Below are 12936 nucleotides of genomic sequence, written 5' to 3'. Positions count from 1 at the left end.
TCTCTCTCGTTCTCCTCTATCGCTTCCTGTCTTTCTTGTTTCCTCCCCCTCTTATATCCCCCTCTCCCTCTTCTCTGTGCTCTCTCTCTCTCTCTCTCTCTCTCTCTCTCTCTCTCTCTTTCCTGGCTGCGTGGATAACGTTACATATTGATGGTTCATGTATAATGGATCAGCTCGGAGCTAGTTAGCCTTTGCCCACATCCTTCATCGCTGCCACCACACTCGTACCATTATTACAGCACCAGCTCGGAGATATGAAGCTCTGCTGGAAATGTGTCTTCATCTTGCTCTCTTCCTCGATCAAATACAGTTCTAAAGATATGATATTTATAATTCATAATTTATACCCTATACCAACCATTTATCCTGTGTATAGAATCTTTTAGTGTATTGTGCATTTCTTTTTCTATATTTGACTATTTATTATTTATTTTTTGTACTTTTTGGAAATTTGTGTTTGACCATTTAAATGTTATGGTTTTTTTTCAGTTTTTATTCAATTTTTTTTAATTAAAATTGTATTTTTCTATTTCTTTATGCTAATCGTCTGTCGAAAAACAAGGGCGGTGTTACATCAGCAGACATTGACACAATGCAAGTCACAAAAAACGAGACAAAAACTAGATTAATTAAAAAATGAAAATAAAATATGAACACATCTATAAACAGGGGTAGCACTATATGTTAACTGGTGGGCAGGTGGAAGATACACTAAAGCAAGTACAAAGGTGTATAGCATCAGTGTGTGGCAATAATGTGGATGCTGGTAAGTATGCTGGTAAAGTTCATTAGTAATAGCTATATTGTATAAATAAATCTATCTGTAGTCTGGCAAGATGTATCTGACACCAGCTCCACTAGATGCTCCAGCAGACAGGATGAAAATGAATGAATGAAGAATGCACAAGGTAAACAATATGGTCATGTTATGGTCAATGTGCGGGGTATCTGCACTGTATCTTGTTGTATCCATGGCAAGAAGCTTGGGAGGACCAGCGTCCTAGGATCTGGATGGTGTTTGTCTGGTAGACCCTGGCGGGAAGCGAATGAAGCTGCGCCACTGTAAAGAGAGTGGCCGGAGTACATTTCGGGTGGGATGGGAGACTTTATCAGAACACCTCTGAAGTGACAATGGAACGAAGCGAGTGGCAATACTTCCCATTTCTTTTTGTAGCGAGGGTAGAACAATTGAGGGAATGTCTGTAATGAATGAGATTTAAGGGCGGTAGAAAAGGGTGGAGGTAGGAGTCGAGACGGAACAGAAATATGGAAGTGGTGTGACCCGTCTGGTTGGTTTTGCTACAGTTTGCTTCAGGGTGAAATCGAAAGAGGAGGATTATGAGGTGAAATCAGAACATTGGAGAAAACCAAAGAAAGACAAGAGAAGCATAGATTCCAAGGTCTTGTCAACTGAGGCAGCCTGAACGAAGGGCAAGTATGCGGTGTAGCGGGTTTGCAGTGAGCGGAGAGCGCTTGGAAGGAAGTCAAAGTTCCTGTCGTTGGAGACCATTGCGGAGGATGGCGATGTGGATGCGGTTGATTGCGGAGCATGTGGCACCTGTTAATAACTTGATGAAGAAATGAATGCCACAGAGGTATACTTCAGTGGTGGAAGTGCGAATGGCGAGGGAAGAATGGGCACGCAAAATTAAGCCAGAGATCGTGATGAGATCAGGAGAGGGGAAGGGTATCCGGTACGTGGTGACCTCTTGAAAGAATTCCAATTCCAATACGGGCTCATGTAAGACGAGAGGGTTCGAGGAGCAGGGCTGCTGATGATGGAGTGTTGAGAAGGGCTCACGAGGGGGAGTAGCTAGGGAGTCATTTGAAGATTGTGGCAGAAAATGGAGGGATTTGAGTGGGGTGGACATCCGAGTCTGGAGCCAAGTGCCTGGACCTCTGAAACATGAAGCGAGAAAGAGAGTCTGCGATGGAATAATGAAAGTGGGAATACGGGATGAGCGCAAGATGAAGTTGCGTGAAACAGAGATCCAAGTGAGGCGGTGTTAGAAAAATTATTTTGCTGAATGCCCTGTTTTCAAATAAACAATGAAGAGGAAAAAGTTAATGGTCTCAAAGTGAATTTATTATCTTGTACAAGGGCCGGTTGTACAAGGGTTGGATCAGAGATGTGCTTGGGAGCAGCTCTCTGGGATCAACAGACGCATTACGGGACCATTCGTGACCCCAGGGACATGCTGCAATAACGAGGGGTTAAGCTCGTGCAGGGTGGACAAATTAGATAAGGTGAGATTGTCGAAGGCGGAAAATTCCGGGGGCCATTTGGATGAAAACCATCACCCGCCATAGAAACCTCTGAAACCTAGAGATGGGGCAGCATCTGTGTACAGGTGGATGTCTTCTGGCTGAGAGATCGTCTTTGTAGAAGAAGGTGATGCCGTTCCAATGGGAGTGCAAATGTTGCCAAGTTGTCGTTCCTATCTTCATCCATAGTCTAGGTTTATTGAGTGATAAATGGAGCGAACGGATGAGGCGAAAGGTGACGAGTATGGAGATGAATGACCGACTGACCGACCATTCGGTGCAACGGGGGATGGTGAGATAATTGGATAGAAACAGTTTGATCCGGCGTGATTTTTTTTTTGTCAAGGAAGCTTGAAAGGAGATGGAATTGTGTGTGATGCCGAGGCACTCTATAGAGGCGGGTCCTTCTGTCTTCTCCAATGCGAGTGGTACTCCAAGCTCGTTGAAGACTGAGGAGATTGCGGTGATGCCATTACTGGGAGGAGATGATAATGGTGCCACAACCAGGAAATCGTCTACTGTAGGAAATGAACGAGGTACGGGATTTTGTAATTGTTGGCAAGGATCCAGCACAATGCTTTGGAGAGTAAGACAACGATTTTTGGGCTGCTCCTGTAACCGTAAGTGAGGCACACTGTAAAGTAATAATTTCCTCTCCAAAGAACCCCAAAGAAGCAGCAAAAGTCTAAATTGAAGAGGCAGTATCTTAGGGCATTAGAGATATCTGCTTTCGCCAGCCAAGCGCTATCACCGTGAAGATGGATGAGTGAGATGGCCTGGTCGACTCTGGACTGCTGCATGGAACACGCTGGGCTGGGAATGAGATTGTTGATGCTTGGGATATCAGTGTCCTGTCGAGATGAGAGGTCGCAGATGAGCCCTTTCTTACCGGTGTATTTCCTGGTGGCTATCCTGACGGGGCGGAGGAGTGGGAAGGGAGGCTGGAGTAATGGGCCGATCATGAAGCCCCCCCTTGACTTCTTTCTCGAGCAGTCTATCAACGACTTCAGACTCTTGGTGGCGGACTGGAGGTTGGGGCAGGTGTGAGAAGTGGGTGGGTGTGGGTGAAGCCTTGGACGAAAAATGTTACGAATGCAGTGTCTGGGTGGTGCTGGAGAGAGGTGGGCCAGTGCTGGAATATTGCTAGGTGTCTTAAGGTGCTGCAAGAGTCCTCGTCATGCCATCTTCCTAGGGTTGTGGGGACACTGATCGGGCATGCACCTAACTCTTAACCAATCATGTTTGTCAATACAGAAATAAGCCCCGCCTGCTTACCCCGATTGCGCTTTAAACACAGTAAACACAAAGCCGCGACAGAGCCACAGCACCTAAAACTCTGAGGGGAAGCAGAAAGATGATGTATCGTTGATAACAGGGCTACATACATCCATGGTTTGGCAATTTTTTGGATATGCAAGTTCCGACCCAAAGCAGACACAAGGTAAATATCCATCCAAACGAGATGCCCAACGAAGATGGACAACACAAATTGTATTTATTATTTTGACCTACTTTACTTTTATATTTTTATTTTTATTTTTATTGTATCAAAATTTAATTTAAATTTTTTTTCATTTTAATTTTAATTTAATTAAAGCAGCTGCATTTGTTATTGTTCACGAATGGAAATTATTTGAGGGAAGGTTAGCACAATGAGAATACATTTGGGGATGTGAGTCGAGGGTCAGGGTAGGGAGAGGGAGGGTCAAAGCAGGACAGGACAGAGCAGGAAGAAAACACGAGGGAGGGGCTGTAACTCTGCAGTGGGTGGGTGGCTGAGGGGGAAGCCAGCTGGCCCCATCATAGGAGGGGTTGCATTAGCCGCAGCAACCTGTTAGGGGTTGGCTCAAGGAAGGGAAGGAGAAAGGATGAGGATTAAAATAGGGAGAAGAAGAGATTGGGGCTGTAACGGGCGTCATGACATGAGTGGAGACGGCCCACAGCATGACATCAGGTGGATCTGACAGGTATTTATGCAAATTGTTGATTGGGGTGTAGTCGCTTCTCCCGAACCTCATTCATTCTAACTTCATATGACTACCTTACCCATTAGGCCATTGCATCAAGATGCATAACAAAATGGCGCAGAATTGTAGTTTTTTTGTAGTTGGCTAGGGTTAGGCTTAGGGCTTGAAAGGTTTGTAAATAATTGCCTAACTATTACGCAATGTATATAAGAATTAGATTTTGCTCCTGTAGAAGCCACAATAGAAAAACATGTTTTATTCGCAATGTCATGGAGAAGTACTACACTACCCACAATCCTAAAGTGTAAAAGCAACATCTCTGATTGGTGGAAATTTTTACCGCACTGACTGATGGGTACATTTACATTTTCAGCAAGGGGCTCATGCAGGCTATACGTACAGTTTATCATAAATAAACGCTGATATTTATATACAGTTAAATTGTATCTATGAATCAAATTCATACTGAGGGTATGATATCCTGATTCTTGCCCAACCTTGAATTCAGTAAACCATTCAATAAATACATTTTTGTGACGATGAGCACAAAAGAGCAAAACCAGTATCCCGCTTTTCTTTCATTCTGGACAGAACTAAATTTTAACCCATGCATTTAAAATTAGAATACAGCCATGCCCTCCTACCCACCCACCTCTCTGCGGTGAAAAATCGAACAAATCCTGGTATCCATAATAAACCGCATTTACCCTTTGTTGCATTTGTTGTTTTGACATATAAATAACTAGGGTGCACTGTCCGTATCAGAGCACCCACCCCCGCCTTCTAAACTTGAAGAAAATCTCCCAAGCATTTGTTTAAACTATATTCAGGCCAGCACGAAAAAAGTCAAGAGGAAATCTCCCACTTGAAATACATTGATTTGAATTTGATCCTGTGTAGCACGAAAAAAAGTCTGACAATTGTGCTCATGGACACTATTATTAAAAAGCGTGATACCGGGTTGGTCAGAAACGTGTCTGGGTCAATATTAAATGAAATTTACGACTGTTTATAGGCCAGGCTTGCTTTTGAAATATATATGCACATCACACCCACACACACACACACATACACACGCACACGCACACAGGCACAGGAACGTGCATACACGCACACACACACACACACACACACACAATATAATGCACTAGCCATAGAGATCTTTATTTCGCTGGCAGTCAGGGACTGAAAGCCATTGGCGTCTTAATAAATGGTCATGATGCACCCAAGTGAAGATTCTTGGCCAAGGGCGAAGATGAATTTCGAGACTCCCTGGGCTGAACATAAAACACTGAACACCAAGTACCAGAATATTTTCATTTTATTTGACCATTTTTTTGTAGCACTGCATAGATTAAAACAATGTTGTGATATTCCGACTGGGTTTATTCCTTCCAATTAAGCAGAGTTAAACAGATCACACACAATGTTGTGTGTATTATTATGCTTTATTAAACAAGTGTCTTGCGATTAAAATTTTAACTGTGCTTACTTAATTGTAGAATTATGCTGTTGGCTGTCTTTTACACAATATAATACAAAAAATCTAATACTAAAACTGTAAGTTTTAGTATGAGTAGCACTTTTCATTTTCATTTTCAGAATCTGTTTTATTTCACCAGTGACATTTATATAAACGACAAATTTCTTCTGGTGAGGTTTGGGGCACTTCAGTACATGTCAAAAGCACTAAAAACAAAGCTTAGGAGTCTCTGAAAAAAGGACAATAAAAATTAAATAAAATAGGATAAAAAAAATAACAATGTGAAATATATACAAATAGCCAAAAATACAAAACAGAAATAGTCAGACATTTAAGATATTTAAGATATACAAAGATACAAATGTGATACTGTGCACAGGATAATTTACTCTTATGGTATATACTGTAGCTAAAAAATATTAATTATAATTTTAAATGTATTGTAATTAATGTGCAGAGAGGCACACGTTCTGTTGTCTGATCAAAGATCTTACATTTTGAGATATATGCACTATATATACACTATATTCACTATATACACTATAGATACTATATACACTATATACACTATATACACAATATACACTGTATACACTATATATAATATATATACTATATACACCATATATACTATATACACTGTATGCACTATATATACAATTTTTCAGCCTGTGCTGTCAGCACGCCGGGCATACAACAAAGAATATTTACACTATATATACTATATACACTTTACTATATACTGTGCACTGTATACATCTCATCTCACCGCAGTCTGTCAGTATTCACTACACTAGCATTTGCAATCGCCACGCCCCCTTACCGTGAAATAACACTATATACACTATATATACCAGCCACGCCCCCTTATCGTGAAATAACACTATATACACTATATATACCTGCCACGCCCCCTTACCGTGAAATAACACTATATACACTATATATACCAGCCACGCCCCCTTATCGTGAAATAACACTATATACACTATATATACCAGCCACGCCCCCTTACCGTGAAATAACACTATATACACTATATATACCAGCCACGCCCCCTTATCGTGAAATAACACTATATACACTATATATACCAGCCACGCCCCCTTATCGTGAAATAACACTATATACACTATATATACCAGCCACGCCCCCTTACCGTGAAATAACACTATATACACTATATATACCAGCCACGCCCCCTTATCGTGAAATAACACTATATACACTATATATACCAGCCACGCCCCCTTACCGTGAAATAACACTATATACACTATATATACCAGCCACGCCCCCTTATCGTGAAATAACACTATATACACTATATATACCTGCCACGCCCCCTTACCGTGAAATAACACTATATACACTATATATACCAGCCACGCCCCCTTATCGTGAAATAACACTTTATACACTATATATACCAGCCACGCCCCCTTACCGTGAAATAACACTATATACACTATATATACCAGCCACGCCCCCTTATCGTGAAATAACACTATATACACTATATATACCAGCCACGCCCCCTTATCGTGAAATAACACTATATACACTATATATACCAGCCACGCCCCCTTACCGTGAAATAACACTATATACACTATATATACCAGCCACGCCCCCTTATCGTGAAATAACACTATATACACTATATATACCAGCCACGCCCCCTTACCGTGAAATAACACTATATACACTATATATACCAGCCACGCCCCCTTATCGTGAAATAACACTATATACACTATATATACCTGCCACGCCCCCTTACCGTGAAATAACACTATATACACTATATATACCAGCCACGCCCCCTTATCGTGAAATAACACTTTATACACTATATATACCAGCCACGCCCCCTTACCGTGAAATAACACTATATACACTATATATACCAGCCACGCCCCCTTATCGTGAAATAACACTATATACACTATATATACCAGCCACGCCCCCTTATCGTGAAATAACACTATATACACTATATATACCAGCCACGCCCCCTTACCGTGAAATAACACTATATACACTATATATACCAGCCACGCCCCCTTATCGTGAAATAACACTATATACACTATATATACCAGCCACGCCCCCTTATCGTGAAATAACACTATATACACTATATATACCAGCCACGCCCCCTTATCGTGAAATAACACTATATACACTATATATACCAGCCACGCCCCCTTATCGTGAAATAACACAGGTCCTCGCTTATCGACTTATTCACTTAATGACCTGGTCCGAGGAACAGAACTCAGTCGTTAAAGGAGGAGTACCCCGCGACCGACGACGGAGCGGTCCCACGGAGCGGTCCCGCTCTCTGATGCGGAGGGATGATGACTTTTCAGAAGTTATTTTAGTGTTCAATTTATTTCCGTTGGTTTCCTCCTTGTGAAAAAATGAGAAATGAAAAGAAAAGTGTAAAGACAGAGTGCGTTTTTATTTTATATCGTTTAAGCTAGAGTTGGTGCAACCTGCACAAACACAGCACTGTGGATCTGACTGACCCTCCAAACCTATGTACCTAATATTTCTTATATTTTTACACTTGCTGCCTGTAAAAATGTTTTGTTATAGCTCATACTATAGTTGCTCTTTAATTTCTGATTTGTCAGACATCCCAATATTGCTCATCTTTCGGTAATGACATTTGTCAAATGAAAACTTCTGTATCCGCAGACTATGTTTAACCAAATATTAATTAGGATTAAGAGATATTTGTGGAAAAACGGGAAAGATTTGGTGCAATGTCTGTTTAACAGTGGAAGGGATGTTAATGTGACAAACACTCTGGGATGAAGGGATGATTTGTTTGAAGATTTGTCATGTTTCTTCTGGTCGGGTGCACCACCTCTCCAGGCTGCGCAGCACCTGTGTTTTTACGACATCATCTCTTTTATATGCAAAGTATCTTTGTACAACAGATGCACTTCCCTTTTTGGTACCAAGTCCACTGTACTCGAATTTGTATCCAAACCACTTGTTTGTTCGTGTCCAGTTCTTTATTTAAATGTGTGTCCCGTGTGAATCCCCAGTGGTTCTAGTTAGTAGAAGTCACATCTTTGAAAGGCCCCTTCTGTGTGTGGAAAGCACAGCGTGTGATAATGTCAGTGTTGTTGATATCGCAGCTCTTTGCAATAAGTATATTGCACGTTTTCGTATTTTAACGGTGATAAAAACCTCGCACACCATGCAGTTGGTAGTTTTTTTTTGACTGAGCGGTCTTGTCCTGGGGAAGCTGAGGTTTGAACCTACCTATCAGAGGCAGAGCATCCATGCGCTCAGGCCACTGTGCCTCAAGCCATACCGCCTCCTGAACGTGTCTCCAGCAGTTGACCAAGCGGATCGGGGCTACTCCCGGATGCCATCCAGGTGCCATCCAACATTTTTTGGTTGAAAGAATACAATTGTAAGAGAAAGATAGAGAGGGTGAGATGAGGCACACCTGTATGATTCTGACTTTGTATGGGAAACTGTTCAAATGTAAAACTTAATTCCTCTTTGAACCACATTCAGTAGGAAGCCACAATAACTATCAATCCAAATGATGGTTATTATTCCTCCTGAACACGGATTTACAGATGGAGAAAGAGTTGAGGTCTCTTTTGTCGCTTTCAACCCACTGTATCAACCAATGTTCATATCGCATGTTGGTTAATACACTGTTTGCGCAACCAGTATCCAATGCAAATCACAGGTGAGAATTCTTATTCATATTTTAAAGAGAGGCCATTCATTCATGTATTGATCCGTTCATTCTTTCTTTCTTTAATTATCATTATTATCATTAACTTATTTACTTATCTGTTTGTTTTTTCATGCATGCATGCCGTGGTGTGAAAAGCAGGGCAGTGCAGGCAGCGCACGTCATCATGCTTTGATTATTTGATGGATACATTCTGATATATTCGCAATTCTTGATTCCCCAACGATTCTCCAAATGAAAAGCATTTGGAATAAGCAGTCGGACGGTACCCAGCTAGCGCGGTGGAAACGGGGCGCTTCTGGCTGAGTGTCCGTCGCCCGGCTGAGAGGCGGCGTCGGCGGACGTCATTTGGGCCGAGTCCGGGCCACACTCGGCGGCGCTCGGCATTATCGCTTGTGGCTCGGTGCGGGGAAGTGAGCTCAGCCCGATTCCACCCGTAAATCGAGCCGATTGTAATTTCTGGCAGATGGCATCTGGATGTGTGAAAGTTGTGGTTGTGTGTTTAAAAATCAACTTGGTAATAATATTACCAAGTTGATATTATACACTATCCATTAGGTACTAAATATATAAACTGTGAGTTAATTATCAACATGTGAAGAGTATATGAAAAGTAATGAAGGGCAAGTGGGGTAAGTTCGTAAAGAAATCTCTAAACTAGCCCTGATCTACAATGTATTTTTCTTTTTTTTTCTTTTTTTTTCTTTTTTTAACAAAAATAAGTATTCTATTTCAATGAATTTCCTCGTTGAATGAAACAATAAAAACACTGTGCGTAATGGGGACACTCTGAGCATCACTCCTCATCATACCCCCCTGGCCCATACTTACTACAACTTTTCTGGGGGAAGCCCTGCACCTGGCATTGACTAATAGACCTGTCGGTTAAACAGAGGACCCGCCCTGAGGTGATGGTGAAACCGGCTCTCAACTACACACAAAGTTTTTCCAAAACTCAACAAAGGACCCTTGCTGTCTCGATGAAAGGAGACCGATTGAACTCTGCAAACGCAGGCGCTACTGCTTGCTTGGTCGTTCTATGGTTGTTGACCGCGTTCTCAGCTGAAGGGACTATTTTCTGCTGTTGTTTTTGCGTTCGCCAGCGTGTCGTACTGCCGTGTATCACAATACAGATGGAACTAGAGGACACGCTGTCCACAGTTTCCAGTCCGATCCAGTGAAATTAAGGTTTAAAAAAAAAAAATTCTAGTACACCATGATAGCTACCACATAAAATCACTGCTGGTCACTGTAGTTCTGTGATTGTTTCGCCTGGAGCTCACGTGATCTTCAAAATGGCGGGAAACGGGCGCCCATTCTTGTAAAGCCAGGTTTATACTCGCCCCAAACGCGAGGGCGCGAGGGAGCGTGCAACGCGAATGGGCGGTGCCATGGTGCCTGGGGATCTGCGCAACCTCGCGGCGCGGTCCGAGATTTTGTGAACTTGACGTGAGGGCCGTGCATTGCATCGGAAGCGGTGGGAGATCCGGGTTTTGCTGTTTTATTTTGTGATACCTTAGATGACATTGACCCGCGGCACGATTCAGATGTGGGATTCAAAGTCAACCGATTGTAGAGTGTAACTCTGTCATAAAGTGCTGAGCAGGACATAACTTCAACTCCCCCCTCTCCTGTCTCTGCACAGACCGGGCAGAGGGACCAGCTCCTTTCCCCCTTTTCCGCGCTTTCGTCGGTTCAGCCACCGCGTACAGCAATTCCTCCTCGCCACAAGCGCCGATTCTGTGCGTTCAGCCATGTTTGCATGCTGGCTCGTGTTCGTCTTCGTTTACTACTTCCTGCTTCACACGGTACTTTCTCTCTACTGCCTCTGGGTTTCTGAGAATACCACAACGGAGAATGTGCCAGCTATAAACCCGCCCCGCCCACGCAAAGGTATAACCAGGCGCAGTACTGACCACTCCTACCGTGGCTACTGTTGCTATCCGCCATATTGTCAGAAGTACAATCGATTATTTCTGTAAAGTATTTGAACATTTGAATTCTGATAGTTATAATGGAGCACCATCTCACCCTAAACTTAAAAATAAAATTCACAGTGGCGCTCCTCTACCACAACATGTCGCTGAAATGTATCAGCTCAAATTCTGCATCAAGGTTTCCAGTGGTGACAACTGCATTACATGTCAAGACAGGTTTGGTTAGAAATATAATTTGGATTATGGGGGATCCATATGCGGTCTATAATGAGTTCATGAGTGTCACAGACTATTTTGACGACCCCATTAAATTGTCTCATTTGGGAAACGTTTCTTCGGTCTAACATTTCTCAAAATCTGCCGTGTCAAGATAGATGAAAAAGCTATTGAAGTGCGTGCCTTGTTGGAACAGGTGCAGTGTCAGTTCAAAACATGCCTGTTCCGAACAGGCTGCACTGCGGATATACAGTAAGTGACCGGGTCGCAGAGCCGTGAAGCCCTGCCCTGCTGCTATTAATATCACATGTGTCACATGTCCAAATTGCACCAAATTCGACGCTGCGCATCCTTGGGTCCCCAGTAATACACCCACCAAGTGTGAAGCAGATCAGATGAACAGTTGTCGAGATAATCCAAGGATATACAGACAGACCGAGATTCCTTCCTTTATTGTTATACCGTTTTTACACCAAAATTAGCGGGTAGACCCGGGTTAATTAAACATGGGCAAGCCCGCTTAAATAGTAGATTGACACCTTTCCCACTGCCAGGAGAAATGCATTTTTTTTTCTTCCCGGTGTGTCATGTTTGACGTCACGAACACGCTGGAAAAGGGGCGTGTCACGGCTCCAGTGTGAGCAGAATGTGAGCAGACAGCAACTCAAAAAACAACAACATAAAACTGTAAAACTTGGGGAAAAAAAAAAAAGGCTCATCACTCAGCGAGAACCGGTTCCCTCCGTTCCAACAAAAGAGCCGTTCAAAAGAATGGGATCGTTCGTATGTCTGAACTGGATCGCTGAAGGTCCTTCAGCAGCCGGGAGCGGAGATTCTTCTCCGGTTCGCGAACCGGCTTGGGGCGGTGCTGTAATTGCTCAAAGCCCGGCAGGGAGCATGGGGGTCCTCCACTGCGGCCCCCTTGGAGTGGCCCCCACACTCAAAACACTTGATGGTCCCCCATGCGGGAAAAAGTCACTCACTTCTGATTTTGATTTTGGATTCTAAATCGGGTTAGTGATCCACCGGTATTCCTGTCTATTTACGCACCAACGTCCGCAGGTAAAGGGGCCAACATTTGTCAGTCGACCTGGGTGCGCTGTTCACATCAAAGCTGGTCGGAGGTGAAGCCGATTCAAACCCGGGTCATTTGACCTGGGGCTGAGACCCTGGTGTTAGTTTTCCCACTAATGACAAATGTCAGATGTTTCAGGTGTTACTGGGGTTTTGGTGCAATGTAAAAGGGCAATCAGATGCCTCTACTACATTTTTGGTTAAGGCACAGAGCTGGAATATACAGTATATCCAAAATATATTATATTAACGGTATTTCAT

This window comes from Zeus faber (assembly GCF_960531495.2).
Source record: "Zeus faber genome assembly, chromosome: 4".
Taxonomy (NCBI): domain Eukaryota; kingdom Metazoa; phylum Chordata; class Actinopteri; order Zeiformes; family Zeidae; genus Zeus; species Zeus faber.
The sequence above is the reverse complement of the archived record's forward strand: the minus strand, read 5'-3'. Positions refer to the sequence as shown.